This window comes from Protopterus annectens, chromosome 2.part0 (genome assembly GCF_019279795.1).
Source record: "Protopterus annectens isolate FY-2018-M chromosome 2.part0, PAN1.0, whole genome shotgun sequence".
Lineage (NCBI taxonomy): Eukaryota > Metazoa > Chordata > Ceratodontiformes > Protopteridae > Protopterus > Protopterus annectens.
In genome coordinates this window covers 1147009608-1147029548 of record NC_056728.1, presented here as the reverse complement: position 1 = coordinate 1147029548, position 19941 = coordinate 1147009608, and the positions used below count along the sequence as shown (strand labels likewise).

The 19941-nt window shown below is 45.5% G+C and overlaps 1 protein-coding gene across 5 annotated transcripts in view; it reads left to right on the top strand.

The window, feature by feature from the left end:
- The window catches only part of LOC122793381 (protein transport protein Sec24B-like), a 2932722-nt gene that overhangs the window by 1379562 nt on the left and 1533219 nt on the right, over positions 1-19941 (top strand). The window lies entirely within an intron of this gene.

The window sequence follows — 19941 nt, the reverse complement described above, 5'->3', positions numbered from 1 at the left end:
CACACCTGGATGGCAGGTGCTTTCAGGGCCATTGCAGCCCAAATCAAGTACATTTGCACATCAACCAAAAAGAGATGCTAGCTGTTCAGCACACTTTGTCAGCTTTCAGACCCCTACTCTCCCCGGGGCCTCCACTGATCAAAACAGGCAACACTACAGTGATGTGGTACGTCAACAAGCCGGGAGGAACTCGCTCTTATCCCCTCTGCAGGCTCGCCATGACCCTTTGGGCACACTGCGCAAATTCACCTGCAAGCACAATTCCTGCCAGGCTCCCAAAACTCAGGCAGACAACTTAAGCAGAAACCTCCTAGACCTACACGAGTGGCAGCTAGACCACAACACCTTCAGCCTTGTAACCCAGAAATGGGGCACCCCAAAAGTGGAGCTCTTTGCCTCCCACAACAATCACCAACTCAACAAATTCTGCACCAGGGAATCTCACAGCAAGGCCTGGAAAGTGGGTGCTCTATCCTTCCACTGGGTAAACCTCTTGATCTATGCATTTCCCCCTTTACCTCTACTTTCAAGGGTACTACTCCAAATAAGGGAGGAAAAACCAAGAGCAAGACTGGACACGCCAGCACTGGTACCCACTGCTCTTCGCAGTCTTGTCAGCCCTGCCACCATGGCACCTACCTCCGATCCCAACTCTCCTGACCCAGCAGAACAGAGAATTTATGCATCCACAGTTGCAGACCCTGAACCTGGCAAGCCTGGCTTATTCCCTGACCTCTCCTCCAGCTGCCAGTCTAAGCAAGCAAGTCCTGGATGTTATACGTGATACCAGATGCCAGTCTAAGCAAGCAAGTCCTGGATGTTATACGTGATACCCCCTCTCTATCTCTCATCCTGGATTACCTAGCAGACCTGCTACACAGGGGCCCTTCTTTCTCTTCTATTAAAATTCATGCCTCTGCCATCTCTGCTCATTACAGCACAGAGCCACCTCTCTCTTCTCACCCTCTCATCAAATAGTACCTAAGAGGGGCTAATAATTTAAGGCCACCCAGAGGAGCTCCTACCCCAGCTTGGGACCTTAACTTTGTGTTGGAAAAGCTCACACTACCCCCCTTTGAGCCTGAAGCTTCAGCAGAGTTAAAATTCCTCTCTTGGAAAACAACCTTGCTTCTGGCCATCACTTCAGCTAGAAGAGTTTCAGAGCTACAAGCAGTCATGGTAGTAGAGCCCTTCATCATTTTCCATGTTAACAGGGTCTCCCTCAGGACTAACCCAACATTCATGCCTAAAGTGGTGTCCATTGTGGTTCTCAAGTAATCTAGTCATTTGCCCACCTTTTTCCTTAACCCACAAAACAAGGGGGAAAGGATTCTGCATTCTCTAGATGTGCACAGACAGCTCAGATTCAACCTGGTTAGGACTAAATCTTTTAGGAAAACTGACCAATTGCTAGTTAGCTTTGCAGCAGGGCAGAGGGCAAGGCCGTATCCAGTCTCCAAATGGATAGCACACTGTATCCATTTCTGCTACAAATACCACAGGAAACCGCCCCCTAAGGCGGTCAGGACACATTCCACCAGGGCAACCTCCACCTCTGCAGCTTTTCTCAGCGGGGATCCCACCAGGGACATCCTGGAGGCTGCAACATGGAATTCTGTTCATACCTTCACCAAGCATTTCCACCTCTGCAGCTTTTCTCAGAGGGGTTCCCACAAGGGACATCCTGGAAGCTGCAACATGGAGTTCTGTTCATACCTTCACCAAGCATTACCGCCTGTCTATCCTCTCCAAATCCAGGGCAGGCTTTGCAGCTGCAGTCTTGCAGGGCATCCTAGCCAGTCCCCAGTCTTCTTGACTGCCTCCACCCTTTTCTTGAGCTTTGGAAATCAACCCAAGTGTGATGACTACAAGTGTGAAACACGAAAAACATATTACAGTTGTGTACACTTGCCATAAATGTAGATGTTTGAGTGTATTCACTGTTGCAGTCTGGTTTCACACCCACCATCCCCCTTGCCCCCCCCCCCCACTCCTTGCCGGGATTTTTGGTATTTACTTTCTACTGGTGGTGGTCTTCCACCATAACCTAGCTCCCTATTTGGGGGCTCCTGACAGGTTAGGGCAAGAAAAACTGATGTAATGGTGTCGGCTGCCTGATTTTATACCACTGATGACCTGACGGCAGTCCTAGAGCAACAGCAAACGACACAGAAATACTAAGTCTCTGGTATTTGGGCCGAGTGAAGGCTACCCCTAGCAGGATAACCCAAGTGTGATGACTGCAACAGTGAATACACCCTAACATCTACATTTATGGTAAGTATACACAACTGTAATTTCCTCTTGGTTGTACTTTTATGAGGTTGTTCTCCAAGTTTGGGTCCTTTTTCTGGCACATGTTATGCGTTTACTTCGGAGGCTTGCATCCTATACTATGATTCCCTGCACAGGTTCATCCCACTTCCATTTCATCAAGGTGAGCCTGCCATACAAGGGTGTGGGATTGTTTAGTACCCTGTCTTCCTGGATCCGTCCCATCCACACAAGATCCTCTACTGTGGAACCTATTTCCCTCCCTCATGCTAGAATTCTGGATGGAAAACCTTCTCTCTTCTCCAGGAGTCTTTGACTTGACACTTTTAGAGAGATAATCTCTCCCTACTTGATTTCTCTCTCTCTCTTTTCTCTGTTTTTTCAGAGGCCAAGAATTGCATTCCTCTGAAGTGACCTTTTCCCCAAGATACATTTCCAAGGTGTTCTTTTTTTCCCCTCTGAGTATTATGAGTAAGAGAATTTTTTTCAAACTTATCCATTGGGGCCTCTCACTGGGCAATGAGGGATTCTACAATTTGTCCTTTAGCGTTCCCTTTCTTTGTCCTTGTCTGGACCGCTGCAGTCCCGTTAGATGACATGATAGCGATCTGTGTCACTATATAAGAGTTGATGGTCATTCCCTTTGTTTTTTTTCCTTTCCAGTACATTCGAAATGATGAACAGTTTTGCAACGGCCATACTCCTTTTTATGTACCCTATCTTGTCTGTTTTCATAAGGGTCAGGTATGGTTAGATCCTGACTATATGGGAATATTTCTTCAAGAGAGTTCTCCTTGCATGCTGAAGTTTTCTGCCACTACACTTACCTAGACCTCATAAGTTAGCAGGGTAGAATTTCCAGACTTCCCTTAGTCTTTCTTGGTAAAGACTCATTAACTAATTTTCTAATTTGCTCTTTGCCTCCTTTTAGAATACTTCCAAAAGTCTGATCCCCAGATAAAGTAAGGCGCTTTTCAACCAACTGTCTCTGACTAGTCTGTTATCAGATATTCTTTCTCAGTGCTACAATTCTTTGGTAATTCATTAAGCCATCCTTGTTTAATGACTCTTCCTGATGTAGGGCATCAGTGTAAGATGTGCCCACTGGTAGCTATCAAACAGATGGACTTATCCTCTATACCACTGGAGTCAAAACCCTCCTCTCTTTGACAGTTAAATTATACTACTAGAAGAAGTGGCCTGCAGACTAAGGGTTCTAGATACTCCCCTTTTTGCAATCTATTGGCGTTCTGATGCATTGCTGGGCTGTGCCTCCATCCAGACTGTCAAAGATCAGGTTTCCTTCTGTCTGCATTCCTGGACTATTTTCTCCAACTAGGCCTGCAGCACCAAAAAGGGACAGAGTAAGACAGGAATCATGAAACCAGTTCTACACGTAACCTAAATCAGTATGTAAGAAAGTCAAGTTCCAGATGGTTGACCTCACTGTCCTAATCATGCCAGCAGGTTCAGGACCTCTGTTTCTTTCCCTATCCTGACATCGTAAGGTCCACTTCTTACCTCTGTCTCTCTTCCCCCCTTTCTGGTCTTATCTGAAACATCTGCCAGGATTTCTGGCGTTTAGTCTGGATCTCCTATCTAACTAGGTGGTGATTAAGATGTTCTTCGTGTTTCACTGTTGCAGTCATCACCTGTGGGTTATCCCTGCTGTGGTAGCCCTCAGCCGGTCCAAATACCAGAGTCACTATTTTTCTACATCTTCTGCTTTTGCATGCTGCCTGACGTCAGGTCATCAGTGCTATAAAGGAGAGCAGCCAATGCCGTTACATCAGTCTTTCTTGCCGTGGAGCCCGTAGTAGAAACAGTTTGCAAGTGTGCCGGTTGGTCACTACCAGAATTTTAATTTGCAGCTGAATACGTGTAAAGCTAAGTACCCCGTTGAGGATCTTGTTTTCTTGCAGTAACCAATGTCCGAAAAGTCAACAGTTGTCTCACCTGTGGAAACCAAATACCACACCGAGACTTCCACTCATACTGTGTCACTTTTTTAGGCCCAGATCACGACTTTCCCCCATTGCCGGTTCTGTGCCCACTTTGATGCGAGAACCATTTGTTGTAGAGCTCTTATTGTAGCCAGAGATTTTCATCTTCAGTCTTCACAATCTGAAATGGCATGAGTCAGCCAACCTTCCATAGGCAGTCCAAAGAAACATAAGGATAAAGATAGAGATGGACCACACAAGGCCAAGCCTTCCAACGACGCTACTGCTAAGCAGGTAGTCAGTTGTCCGGAATTCAGTGAGGCGCTTTCGCAGCCCCTGATGCCCGATTCGATACCTTTGCGGGCCTCTACCAGTACCATTTTGGAGTCCGGTATGCTGCAGAAATCTTCTTCGTCTTTCGAACCTTTGGTTGTCTCTGCCTCTGTTAGGTCCGGAGCCGCGACGCAGGCACCAGCTTCCGAGGAGGCCTTTCACACTACTGATTGCAGGCAAAACTGACATCTTCTCTTCCTTCTGACTACCATTCCTCTCAAACCAATGGATTCACTTAGGCCTAGAGGCAAGGCCATTCCAAGGAAAACTACCTCTAGCCACCATATTACTCTTGCTCCTCCTCCTCCCCAAACTCAAATGCTTAAAATGGCAGGGGATCTTATCTCCCTTATCAGGGGTAGTCAGGCCACAACTTCTAAAAGGAAGAGAGACCTTTTTCCTGATAAACTTGCAGAACAGGATTCTGAGGAATCTGATTATTCAGAGTTTGAAGAGGAACAACAACCTCTGACTGCTTATGAGGATTCAGATGCAGAGGAATCCATTCCCTCGGCCTCCCCACCAGAAGATCTTTCCTTTGGGGAAACCCTTCACACCCTCGGAACATTTCCACTAGGAATCCCAGGACTTCCCTCAGTCTAAGAAAACACTGGGAGAGTTTCTAGACCTGCCCCAGCATAGACCCTTGGCCATCCCTCCTGTCTTTAGAGGTGGTTGATAATGTCTTCCAGGAATCCAGTTTAACTCCTGACGCCCTCCCACCTGCTCCCAGAAAACCTAACCGGTGTTAGAGAACCAGATTCTTATAAATACCTGTACAGAAATCCTGCTGCAGACCCGGAGGTCATTACACAGGGAACAAAAGGAGCTAAGGCTAGATGTTCTTTGTGTTTTACTGTTGCAGTCATCACATTTGGGATATCTGCTTGCAGTAGCCCTCAGTTGGCCTGATTAACAAAGTCTTGGGTCCTGCTTCGGTTGCTGTCCCTTCTTCCTTGACGTCAGGGGTATAAAACATGTAGCCGACGCCATTACATCAGTGTTTCTTGCTGTGCGGTGCCCAAAGCAGAAGCTGTTCACAAGTGCTGGTCGGCCAACTCCTGAAATTTTCGTTTTTGAGTTTCAGAACTGAAGTCTTCAGCTAAAAGCTACGTACCCCATTGGGGAAACTTTTTCTTGCTCTAAACCGATGTCAGTAAAAGTAAATAATTGCATTACTTGTGGAAAGCAAATAAGATTTCCATTTGTACTGTATTCCTTGCCTACGCCCTGACTACGACGTACCTCGCTGTCGGTTTTGTGCCTTATTTAAACCACAAACTATCTGTCGTTGGTATATTTTTGCGTCTAAATATTTTGCTGCTCTGTTCAATTATCCTGATATGGCTTCTGTAAGCCGTCCGACTACCATCATTCCGAAAAAATGCAAAGATAAAGGCAAACAAGCCACCTAGGTCCAAACCTGCCGACGATGCTTCTCCTAAGCCAGTTGCAATTTCGCCGGTACTCAGAGGTGCTTTTGCAGCCCCTGATACCCGCTACTTCAGATTTGCAGGGCTCTGCTGTGACCCATTTGGAGTCCGGTATGCTGTGAGATGCTTCAACTGTGTAACCTGCAAATGTCTCTACCTTGGATGGGTCCGGAGCCTCTGTGCAGCACCGGCTTCTGAGGGTGTATTCAGGCCTACTGACTTGCATATTAAACCGACGCCATCTTCTTCTTCAAGGCCTAAAACTCGAACCATGCCTAGAAAACTGATGCCCAGACCGCATGGTTAGGCCTCTATGCCTAAAAAACAAATGATAATAGCTGAAGACCTTATTACTTTAATCGGGGGAAGCCAGCCTTCCCCCTCTGAGACCTAGGACTGAGTTTGCTTATGATACTTCTGACCAGGATTCTGAATTTTCCGTTTCCTCTAATGACCAGGATTTACCCTTATCTACCTATGAGGATTTTGATGCTGAGGACTCTATACCCTCGGCTTCCCCCACAGAGAATTTCTCTTTTAGTGAAACCTTACATACTCTCAGGGAGCATTTTCGTTGGGAAAGTCAGGATTTCTCCGATTTTAAAAAGGGCTTAGGGATTTCTTACTCCTGCCCCAGCACAGGCCTTTAGCCATATCTCCTGTACTAGACATTATTGGTGATGCCTTTTCGGAATATAGCTTGGCTACTGACTCTTTACCTCCTGCTCCCAGAAAACCTGATAGATATTACAGGGTCCCTGACTCTCACAAGTTCCTTTTTAAAAATCCTACTGCGGATCCTGAGACCATTTCACAGGGACCTAAGAGCATTAAAGCTACTACTGCCAAAAATCCTACCCCCTCTGATAGAGACTGCAGGGTGCTGGATAGATGGGGTAAGAAGGTATACACTTCTGCAACTTTGGCCTTTAGGGCCTTAAATTGCCAGTTTCATATGTTAAAGTATCAGCAGCATATTATTGGATTGCTTAAACAGAAAATGATGTTGATTCCTGATTGTGCTGAAAATAAGGATTTACAGCATTTACTTCATTCAGCTGAACAAGTTGGAAAACGTACTTTGCAATGTGGTTTTGATTCACTAGAGGCATCTTGCAGGGCTGCTGTACCTGGGTCTGTACTTAGAAGGCATGCTTGTCTTAAGGAGCAATCCTTGCCAGATCATGTTAAAGCGAAATTACTGGACGCTCCCTTAAACCAGGACCGCCTGTTTGGCAACAAGGCAGAAGTTCTTAAAAAGATGGAGGAAAAAGCTAAATCTATGCAAACTGTTAAAGATTTTTTACAAGTACAACCTCCAAGGTTTAGTAGGCGTTGGCCTTCCAAGAATTGGTCCTTTCCTTCCTGTTCCTGACCTTTTCAGTCCAAACCCAGATCCAGCAGAGCTGCCAGGCTTCACTCCCAGAGTATGCACAGGACTAAGCAGTGCTGGGCCTCCACTTCCAAATCTGGGAGTAATAAAACCCCCCCCTATGGTAAACTGTCTCAATGACTTATTTTTAAAACTTCCAAGCACTTCTCAACTGACTGCTCCTTTTGGGGGGAAAGATTGCTCTTGAACTGGGAATTCATTACCCAGGACAAATGGGTTTTATATATAGTGTCCCAGGGATACAGATTTTACTTCCACATGATGTTCTTCGTGTTTCACTGTTGTAGTTATTACATTTTGGTAATCTGCTGGCAGGTTGCCCTCAGTCGGCCTGATTAACAAAGTCTTGGGTCCTGCTTCGGTTGCTGTCCCTTCTTCCATGACGTCAGGTCGTCAGGGGAATAAAACATGTATCCGATGCCATTGCATTAGTCTTTCTTTGCCACGTGGTGCCCGAAGCAGAAGCAGTTCGCAAGTGCCGTTCGGCCGACTCCTGAAATTTTCATTTTCGAGTTTCAGATCCGAAGTCTTCAACTAAAAAGCTAAGTACCCTGTTTGGGAAACTTTTTTTTCTTGCTCCTTTCCGATGTCAGTAAAAGTTTATAATTGCATTACTTGTGGGAAGCAAATACCTCATAAGAATTTCCATTTGTACTGTATTCCTTGCCTAGGCCCTGACCACAACGTACCTTGCTGTTGGTTCTGTGCTTTATTTAATCAATGCACTATTAAACGTCGGTACATTTTTGCTTCTAAATATTTTGGCTCACACTTTAATTATCCAGAAATGTCATCGGTTAGGAATCCGACTACCGGAATACCTAAAAAAAATGCAAAGAAAAAGACAGAGACAGGCCGTTGAGGTCCAAAACTGCCGATGCCGCTTCTCCTAAGCCAGTCGCCAGTTCGCCGGTACTCAGTGAGGCGCTTTCGCAGCCCCTGATACCTGCTAATTCAGATTCGCAAGCTTCTACTGAGACCCATTCGGAGTCCGGAATGCCGCGAGTTGCTTCAGTTATGGAACCCAGGGATGTCTCTACCTTAGATGGGTCCGGAGCCGCTGTGCAGGCACCGGCTTCTGAGGGTGTTTTCAGGCCTACAGATTTGTACATTAGACCGATGTCATCTTCAAAACTAAGGCCAAAATCTCGACTTATGTCTAAAAATCCGACGCCTAGGCCACATGTGCAGGCTCCTAAGCCTAAGACACAAATGATCAAAATGGCTGAAGATTTAATTACTCTGATCAGGGGTAGTCAACTCCCCCCTTCTAAGAGGCCTAGGCAAGATATTGACTATGAATCTTCTGAACAGGATTCTATTTCTTCTGATTCTTCTAATGAACTGGAATTGTCTATACCTACTTATGAGGACTCTGATGCAGAAGATTCCATTCCTTCTACTTCTCCCCCTGAGGATTTTTCTTTTGGGGAAACTTTGCATACCTTAAGGGAACATTTCCACTGGGAAAGTCAGGATTTTTCTGAATCTAAAAAGAGACTTAGAGATTTTCGTCTTCTTCCTCAGCATAGGCCTTTGGCTATACCTCCTGTACTAGACGTTGTTGATTGTTTTTTTCAGAATCTAGTATGGCTCCTGATTCTCTGCCTCCGGCTCCTTGTAAGCCAGACAGATACTACAGTGTTCCTGACTCCCACAAATTCCTTTTCAAAAATCCTGTTGCGGATCCTGAAACCATTTCTCATGGTCCCAAGGGCATTAAGCCTTCTACTGCTAAAAATCCTACCCCTTCTGATAGAGATTCCAGGGCGCTGGATAGATGGGGTAAGAAGGTTTACACTTCTGCAACCTATAGAGATTCCAGGGCGCTGGATAGATGGGGTAAGAAGGTTTACACTTCTGCAACCTTGGCAATTAGGGCTTTAAACTGTCAATTTCATATGCTAAAATATCAACAGCATATCATGGGACTGCTTAAACAGAAAATGATGTTAATTTCTGACTGTGTGGAAAATAAAGATTTACAGGATCTATTGCATTCAGCTGAACAAGTTGAAAAACATACTTTGCAATGTGGCTTTGATTCTTTGGAAGCCTCTTGCAGGGCTGCTGTAACTAGGTCTGTGCTAAGAAGGCATGCTTGGTTCAGAGCAAACTCTGCCTGATCATGTTAAAGCAAAATTGTTGGATGCTGCTTTACAACAGGACCGTCTCTTTGGTAATAAGGCTGAAGAAGTTCTAAAAAAGATGGAAGATAAAGCTAAATCTATGCAAACTGTGAAAGATTTCTTACAAGTGCATCCTCCAAGATATAGTAGGCATTGGCCTGCTACGAATTGGTCCTTTCCAGTTCTTTCGGGAGCCACTCAAGTCAAACCCAGACATTCCAAAGGCACCAGGTTTCAATCCCAAGGGACTTTCAGAACAAAGCAATGGGGTGCTTCCTTTTCCAAATCTGGAAACAAGAAGACACCTCCCTGTGGTAAGCAGTCTCAATGACTTCCCTTTGCACTTACCAAGCACTTACCTTTTAGCCGCCCTTCTGGGGGGGAAACTGGCTCTTCATGCAAGAAACTGGCAACTTATAACCCAGGACAAATGGGTTTTAAATATAGTATCCCAGAGATACAGATTTAATTTCCATACATTGCCAATTCCAAACGGATGGCCAGACCTGCCCCCAAATCAGTGGGCAGAGGCCCAGAAACAAGTACTTTCCCTCATGAGCATGGGGGCTATTCAACTAGTACCAGAAGAGGTAAAGGGACAAGGTTTCTATTCAAGACTTTTCCTGGTACCCAGAAAAGGCAAGTCATGGCATCCAATTTTGGACTTATCTACTCTAAACACCTTTCTTGACATCCCAAAATTCAAGATGCTGACTCTTCACCAGTTGCTTCTTATGCTAGGCAAAGATGCCTGGTTGGGAACTCTAGATTTAAAAGAGGCTTACCTGCATATCCCAATCTGGGAATCTTGCAGAAGTTACCTCCGCTTTAAAGCAGGCTACTTGCATTACCAGTTCTCTGCACTGCCCTTTGGCTTATCTACTGCGCCCAGGGTCTTTACAATGTGCCTGGCTCCAGTAATTGCATTTTGCAGGCAAAGAAATATTCAAATATATCCATACCTGGACGATTGTCTAATTCGGGCAGAAAACAAAGATATTCTTCTAAAACATCTGGCGTTTGTAAAAAGGGTTCTAACTTGTCTAGGGTTACACTATAAATGCAAAGAAATCACAACTGGTACTCTCTCAAAAAATTACATTCGTGGGTGCAAGTTTGAATACAACTGCCCAGATGGCTTTCCTTACGCCAGAAAAGCAAATTCATTTGGTGTCTTAATTCAAACAGGTGGCCACAAAAACCCTGCTATCTGCAAGACAAATTCTGCAAGCCTTGGGGTTCATGGCCTCTTGCATTCTTCTAATTCCATATGCAAGACTGCATATGAGGAAACTTCAGTGGTACTTAAAAAGTTTGTGGAGTCAGCATTGTCACAGCCTGGAAACAATGGTTCCTATCATATCTTGCCTGCAACTACAGTTCCTGTAGTGGGCAGAGGCCTGCCACCAAAACAAGGGACTGTCATTTACATCACCCCCTGCTGCCCAAACCCTAACTGCAGACACATCAGACTATGCTTGGGTGGCTCATCTGGCAGGGAAGTGCATTCAGGGCAAATAGAGCCCAAATCAAATGCACCTTCATATCAATCAAAAAGAAATGCTAGCTGTACAGAATGCATTGACAGCCTTCAAGGACTACCTTCATCCAGGACAATTACTGATAAAGACGGACAACACCACTGTTATGTGGTGCATAAACAAACAGGGGGGAACACACTCCTACCCCCTTTGCAGACTAGCCATGGCATTGTGGAACACGGCCTTGACCTATCAAGTACAACTACAAGCTCAATTCCTGCCAGGAAAGCTGAATACTCTGGCAGATGAACTAAGCAGAAATCTCATGGACCCTCATGAATGGAAACTGGAACTACGGATTTTCAACATGTTGACATGCAAATGGGGGAGCCCAGACAGATCTTTTTGCCTCACCCCAGAACTATCAGTTGGACAAGTTTTGCACAAGAACTCATAACAAAAAAGCATGGAAAGTGGATGCTGTGTCCTTCAGCTGGAAAAACCTATCGGTCTATGCCCCCCCCCCCCTGCCGCTGCTCTCCAAAGTTCTACTATAAGTCAAACAGGACAAACCAAAAATGATTTTGATTGCTCCAGACTGGCCTCGCCAACACTGGTACCCACTCCTGCGCAGTGTGTCACACCTTCCACCGTGGCACCTGCCTCAGACCCATTACTTAACTGTCTCAGAAGAAAAACCAAACTCTGCACACTCATCTCCAAACTTTTAATCTTGCAGCGTGGCTAATCACCTAAATTAACCCTTAGCATCCCTCAGCAAATCTGTGATGGATGTCATTTTGGAGGCGAGAAGACCTAGTACTAGAAAATCTTATGCTGACAAATGGAAAAGATTCTGTGCCTGGAATCAATCTGAAGGGATAAGCACAGCAGTGCCCAACATTCCTCAGATTTTGCAATACTTAACTGAGATGCTTCACAAGGGCCTGTCCTTTTCTTCCATAAAAATCCATGCCTCAGCCATTTCAGCACATTACAACACAGAATCTCCCCTCTTCTCTCATCCTCTGCTAAAGCAGCATCTCAGAGGGGCCAAAAACTTATGACCACCCAGGAGAGCTCCAACCCCTGCCTGGGACCTCAGTTTTGTATTGGAGAAACTCACTCTCTCTCCTTTCAAGCCAGCTTCTACTGCAGACTTAAAATTTCTCTCCTGGAAAACAGCTTTCCTTTTAGCAGTCACTTCAGCTAGAAGGATTTCCGAATTACAGGCTCTTATGGCAGTGGAGCCTTTCATCATTTTTCATGCGGACAGGGTATCTCTCAGGACCAATCCATCCTTCATGCCTAAGGTGGTATCCAGTGTGGCTCTTAATCAGACCATGCATTTGCCAACTTTCTCTCCCAATCCACAGAACAAGGGGGAGCGGATTCTGCATTTATTGGATGTACACAGACAACTTAGATTTTACTTAAACAGGACTAAATCTCAAAGAAAATCTGAACAACTACTGGTGGCATTTGCTGCAGGGGCAGAGGGCAAGGCTATTTCAAAACAAACCATTTCCAAATGGATAAGCCATTGTATTCGTTTCTGCTATAAGCACCATGGAAAAACTAGCCCCAGGGGATCAGATCCCATTCCACCAGGGCTGCATCTACTTCAACAGCCATTCTCAGACGTGTTCCTACCAGGGACATTCTGGAAGCTGCTACCTGGAGCTCAGTTCATACTTTCACCAAACATTACCATTTACCACTTTTCTCTAAATCCAGAGCTGGCTTTGCCACTGCTGTCCTGCAGGGCCTTATGGCTGGTCCTAATGCTGTATAATTCCCTCCACCCAACCATTGCTTTGGGAATCTACCCAAATGTAATGACTGCAACAGTAAAACATGAAGAACATAGTACAGTTGTGTACACTTAACATAAATGTAGATGTTAGAGTGTATTCACTGTTGCAGTCCTAGTTACCCTCCCTCCAGCCCCCTGTTTTTCTCTGGCTATACCTCTACTTTTTTTCACTGTTCTTAAAAGCCCTTTTGGTGTATTTGCTTTTGGTTGGAGGTATATTTTTTTGTGTTTAATTTTATTTGCTCCCCATTTGGGGGGTACCTGACATCTGGGGCAAGAAAAACTAATGTAATGGCATCAGCTGCATGTTTTATTCCCCTGACAACCTGATGTCATGGAAGAAGGGACAGCAACCGACGCAGGACCCAAGACTTTGTTAATCAGGCCGACTGAGGGCAACCTGCCAGCAGATAACCCAAATGTAATGACTGCAACAGTGAATACACTCGAACATCTACATTTATGGTAAGTGTGCACAACTGTACTTTACCAGCACCAAGCGGGTGGCCAGATCTACTCCCAAGCCACTGGGCAGAGGCCCAAAAGCAAGTACTTTCTCTCAAGCATGGGGGCTATTCAGTTGGTACCAGAAGAGGAAAAGGGACAAGGTTTCTACTCAAGACTTTTCCGGGTACCCAGAAAGGACAATTCATAGCGTCCTATCCTGGACCTGTCTACTCTAAACACCTTTTTGCTGGTTCCAAAATTCAAGATGCTGACTCTTCACCTGTTGCTCCCTATGCTAGGCAAAAACACCTGGTTGGCAACACTAGATTTAAAGGAAGCATACCTGCACACCCCAATCAGGGAATCTTGCAGGCGATACCTACACTTCAAAGCAGGCTACATGCACTATCAGTTCTGTGCACTGCCCTTTGGCTTATCTACTGTGCCCAGGGTATTCACAAAGTGTCTAGCTCCAGTCATTGCATTTTGCAGGCAAAGAAATATTCAAATATACCCATATCTGGATGGTTGTCTAATTCAGGCAGAAATCCAAGACATACTTTTGCATCATCTGGCCTTTGTACAAGGGGTGCTAACTTGTCTGGGGTACACTATAAACGAAAAGAAATCACACCTGGTACCCTGTCAACAAATTATATTCCTGGGAACAAGCGTGAATACAACTTCCCAGGTGGCTTTCCTCATGCCAGAGAAACAAATTCATTTGACAACCTACTTCAAACAAGTGGCCACAAAAACCCTGCTTATCTGCAAGGCAAATACTACAAGCATTAGGGTTCATGGCCTCCTGCAATTATCTAATTCCATATCCAAGACTGCATATGAAGAAACTACAATAGTATCTTAAGAGCCTACGGTGTCAACATTCTCAGGATCTAGAAGCAGTGATTCCTATCATACCTTGCCTATGCCTAGAGTTCCTTTGGTGGGCAGAGGCCTGCCATCAGAACAAGGGACTACCATTCACACTACCCCATGTTGCCCAAACTGTAACAACAGACGCATCAGACTATGCATGGGGGGCTCACCTGGCAGGGAAGTGCATTCAGGGCAAATGGAGCTCAAGTCAAATGCACCTTCATATCATTCAAAAAGAAATGTTAGCTGTGCAGAATGCTGTGACAGCCTTCAAGGACCACATTCTTCTAGGACAGTTAATGGTAAAGACGGACAACACCGCTTTTATGTGGTACATAACAAGCAGGGGGGTACACATTCTTACCCCCTCTGCAGACGAGCCATGGCATTGTGGAACACCGCCCTGAGCTACCAAGTGCATCTGCAAGCTCAATTCCTGCCAGGAAAACTAAATACACTGGCAAGACGAACTATGCAGAAACCTCATGGACCCACACGAGTGGAAACTGGAACCAAGGATTTTCAACATGTTGACAAGCAAATGGGGGAGCCCAGATATAGACCTGTTTGCCTCCCCCCAGAACTATCAATTGGACAAATTTTGCACAAGGACTCCCCACAAGCAAGCTTGGAAAGTGGATGCTTTGTCCTTCAGCTGGAAAAACCTATCAGTTTATGACTTTCCTCCTCTTCCTCTGCTCTCCAAATTACTACTGAAGAAGACAAACCAAGGACAATTTTGATTGCATCAGACTGGCCATGCCAACACTGGTGTACCCCCTCTTGCGCATTGTCACTGTTGGCCCCATGGCACCTGCCTTAGACTCCTACCCTATTGTCTCAGCAGGAGAACCAGATTCTGCACCCTCAGCTTCACACACTGAACCTAGCAGCCTTGGCTAATTACCTAAACTCTCCTTTACCATCCCTCAGTAAACCAGTGATGGATATCATTTTAGAGGCAAGGAGGGCTAGTACTAGAAAATCTTATGCTGAAAAATTAAAAGATTCTGTGCCTGGGACCAATCTCAAGGGATGAGCACAGCAGTGCCCAGTTTACCTCAGATTTTACACTTCACTGAGATGCTTCACAAGGGCCTCCTCCATCAAAATTCACACCTCGGCTATTTCAGTTCATTATAACACAGAACCTCCCCTCTTCTCTCATGTACTGCTCAAGCAGTTTCTCAGAGGGGTCAAAAATTTACGACCACCCAGGAGATCTCCTACTCCAGCCTGGGACCTTAACTTTGTATTGGAGAAACTCACTCTTCCTCCTTTTGAGACAGCTGCTACTCCAGATTTAAAATTCCTTTCTTGGAAAACAGATTTCCTTTTAGCAATCACTTCATCAAGAAGGGTATCTGAATTACAGGCCCTTATGGCAGTGGAGCCTTTCATCATCTTTCATGCGGACAGGGTGTCCCTCAGGACCAATCCCTCCTTCATGCCCAAGGTGGTATCCAGTGTGGCCCTTAATCAGTCAGTTCATTTGCCAACCTTCTTTCCTAATCCACAGAACCAAGGGAAATGGATACTGCACTCCTTAGGTGTGCACAGACAACTTAGATTCTACTTGGACAGGACTAACCCTCAAAGGAAATCTGAACAACTGCTGGTGGCATTTGCTGCAGGGGCAGAGGGGAAGGCTATTTCAAAGCAAACCATTTCCAAATGGATAGTCTGTTGCATTCATTTTTTTCTACAAGAACCATGGAAAACCTATCCCACAGAGGATCAGACCCCACTCAAACAGGGCTGCATCTACATCTACAGCCTTTCTCAGAGGCGTCCCTACCAGGGACATCCTAGAAGCTGCTACCTGGAGTTCTGTACATACTTTCACAAAGCATTACCATCTGCAAATTTTCTCTAAATCTAGAGCTGGCTTTGCCACTGCAGTCTTGCAGGGCCTTATAGCCAGTCCTAATGCTATCTAAATTCCTCCTCCCATTCTTGGCTTTGAGAATCTACCCAAATGTGATGTCTGCAGCAGTGAAACACGAAGAATATAGTGCAGTTGTGTACACTTACCATAAATGTAGATGTTAGAGTGTATTCACTGTCGCAATCCTGGTTGCCCTCCCTCTAGCCCCTTTACTTCTTTTGACTATACCTCTACTCTTCTTTATTATGCTCAAAAGATTTTTGGTGCATTTGCTTTTTTGTTGGAGGTATATTCTTGTTTATTTATAGATTTAATTGCTTCCCATTAGGAGGGCACCTGACATCTGCGGCAAGAAAAACTGATGTAATGGCGTCAGCTGCATGTTTTATACCCCTGACGACCTGCCGTCACGGAAGAAGGGACAGCAACCGAGACAGGACCCAAGACTTTGTTAATCAGGCCGACTGAGGGCTACTGCAAGCAGATAACCCAAATTTGATGACTGCAACAGTGAATACACTCAACATCTATATTTATGGTAAGTGTACACAACAGTACTTTCTACAAAGAATCCTTCTCCTTCTGACAAGGAGTCCAGAGCTCTGAACAGATGGGGTAAAAAAGTATACAGCTATGCAACTTTGGCTATTAAACCTCTTTCAGTTCCACATGTTAAAATATCAACAACACACTTTGGAACTGTTAAAAATATTTTCTTCCTTTCCTGACTGTGCCAATTCAAGAGAGTTAGCAGATTTATTGCACTCTACTTGTCAAGTGGCTAAACACTCATTACACTGTGGATATGTTGCACTAGAAGCCTCAAGCAGGACAGCAGTGTCAGGATCTGTCATTAGGAGACCTGCATGGTTGAAGGAACAACCTTTCCCTGATCATGTCAAATTAAATTACTTGATGCACCCTTGGATAAGGACTGCTTGTTTGGAGAAAATGCAGAAGAGGTGCTTAAAAAGATGAAGACAAAGCAAAATCTACGCAAACAGTAAAAGATTTCCTTCAGGTACGACCTCCTAGGATCAGCAGGAATTTTACCTGAAAACACTGGTCCTTTGCTGCAGTTAGCAGACAGGGGCAAGCTAAGCCCCGCAGGGACAGACCACCCACACTCCCACCCCAGGGACAGCAGAGAACCTAAACGGTGGACCACTCCCACTCCAAAGGCAGGGAGTTCTAAGCCATCCCTCTGTGGCAAAAATTCTCAATGACCCTTTCTCCCCCCTCTGCCGTCTTTTTGCTGACCAAAAACTAGGAGGAAGGCTCTCCCTCTGCAAAGAAAATTGACTCTCTGTAACAAAGGACCAATGGGTTTTAAAGATCATTTTTCAGAGATACAAATTCTCCAACGAACTTCCAATTCTAAGAGGGTACCCAGTGGGCAAGAGGCATTGATACAAGTCCAAACTCTCATATCCCAAGGGGTAGTAGAACATGTCCCCTCAGATCAGACAGGCAAAGGCTTTTATTTAAGACTATTCCTGGTTCCCAGAAAAGAGGGCACTTGACGCCTCATCCTGGAGCTATCCATTCTGAAAACCTTCCTGGTGGTCCCCAAATTCAAAATGTTAACCTTACAGCAGCTGCTGCCTATGCTGACAAAATATGCCTGGTTAGTAATCCTAGATCTAAAAGATGCCGACCTCCACATCCACATAAGGGAATCCTGCAGGAAATTCCTTCGCTTCAGAGCACGCTCACAACACTTTCACTTCTCTGCACTACCCTTTGGCTTATCTACTGCTCCCAGGGTATTCACCAAATGCTTAGCCTCAGCCATAGCCTTCTGCAGGCAGAAAAATATACAAATTTACCCTTATCTGGACGACTGCCTCATTCAGGCAGACTGGAAAGTAAAGCTCCTCAAGGACCTCCTCTGTCAAAACCCTCCTAACCTCCTTTGGGGTACACCATCAACGAGAAGAAATCAAAGCTAACACCTTCCAGGCTAACATCCTCCAGGAAGATCATTTTTCTTGGGAGCACTGCTGGGCACAGCATCCCAAATGGCCTTCCTGTGCCCAGAAAATCGGAGCTTCTTTCCTCTTTATTTCACCTAGCTGGCTTCCAGAACTCACGTCACTGCCAAGAAGTTCCTCCAAGCCTTGGGGTACATGGCATCTTGCATCCTTCTAATTCCCCTGGCCAGGCTTCACATGAGAAAACTTCAGTGGTATCTAAAGAGCCTTTGGTGTCAACACCCTCAGCCTCTAGAGACCTCTCTCCCTCTGATCCCCTGTATAAGGGCAGTGTTTCTCTGATGGGCAAGGGCCTTTGCTCAGAACAAGGGTCTTTCCTTCTCCCTTCGCCCAGCCGGGCAGACCATTACCACCAATGCCTCAGACACAGCTTGGAGCACTCACCTAGAAGGCAGGATAACCCAGGGTCTTTGGGAACGCCCAGCACATTCCCTTGCACATCAACCTGAAGGAAATGTTGGCAGTACAAAAGCCTTTGACTTCCTTCAAACCCCATCTCAAGCCCGGGGTTCTTATCAAAGCAGACAACACCACAGTAATGTGGTACATCAACTAACAGGGCAGGACCCAATCCTTCCCTCAGTGCAGGCTAGCCATGAACCTATGGCTGACAGCCTCTTCCACGGGACTACACCTGATAGCCCAATATCTACCAGGTGTCAACAACACCCTGGCAGACCACTTGAGCAGAAACTTACTGGACCCCCACAAATGGCAGCTCCACAGAAAAATATTTTTACAGCTCACTCAGGAGTGGGGGACTCAAGAGGTGGATCCCTTTGCTTCACATCTCAACCATCAGCTGAAAATGTTCTGTACCAGGGAGTATCACTACCTAGTGTGGAAGGTGGATGCATTGACCTTCCCCTGGAACACCCTCTTTGTGTACGCATTCCCTCCTCTGCCTCTTATTCCAAAGGTACTAATGAAAATAAGGGATTTGAGACCGAAAGCCATCCTCATTGCTCCAGATTGGCTCAGACAGCATTGGTACCCCTTATTGCACAGCCTGACCTTAACAGCCTCCCAGGTAGCTTCCCCTGATCTCAGACTTCTTAACTCAGGTGGGGCAGAAATGCTGTAGCCGACTTGCATGCTCTCAAACTATCAACATGGCTAATACTCTAAAGGCAAAGAAGGGGCCCCTGTTAAGCAAACGGGTCCTAGACATTATCACAGAGACCAGAAACCGCATCACCATAAAATCTTAAGCAGGAAAATGGAAAAGATTTTTCTCCTGGAGCCGGTCCATCCATCTTATCCTGGACTACCTAACGGAACTACTTCATAGTGGCCTCTCCTTCTCCTCTATTAAAATCCACGCCTCAGCCATCTCAGCTCATTTTGATACAGAACAGCCCCTGTTCTCCCATCCTTTGATTAAACAATTCCTCATAGGGGCTTCTAATATCAGACCTCCTAGAAGACCCACCCACTCCAGCCTGGGACCTGAATTACATTTTGGAAAAACTTACTTTACCACCCTTCGAACCTGCTGCTTCAGCAGAACTAAGAATGTTCTTCGTATTTCACTGTTGCAGTCATCACACCTGAGTTATCCCTACCAGGGTAGTCCTCGGCCGGCCCGAATACCAGAGGTGTGTGTAGTATTTCTGCGTCGGTTGTTGTCACTTCAGGACTGATGTCAGGTCGTCAGTAGTATATAAAGTAAGGCAACCTTGGCCATTACATCAGTCTTTCTTGCCGAGGAGTGCGAAGCAGAAGCAGTTCACACGAGTGCCGGTTGGCCGCTACTGGAGTTTCATCTTCCGAATTGAAGCTGAAATCTTCTAAAGCTAAGTACCCCGTTGGGGATCCTTTTTTTCTTGCTCTAACTGATGTCAGAAAAAGTTAACAATTGTCTCACCTGTGGAAAGCAAATACCACATGGAGACCTTCATTCTTACTGCATCACTTGCTTAAGCTCAGAC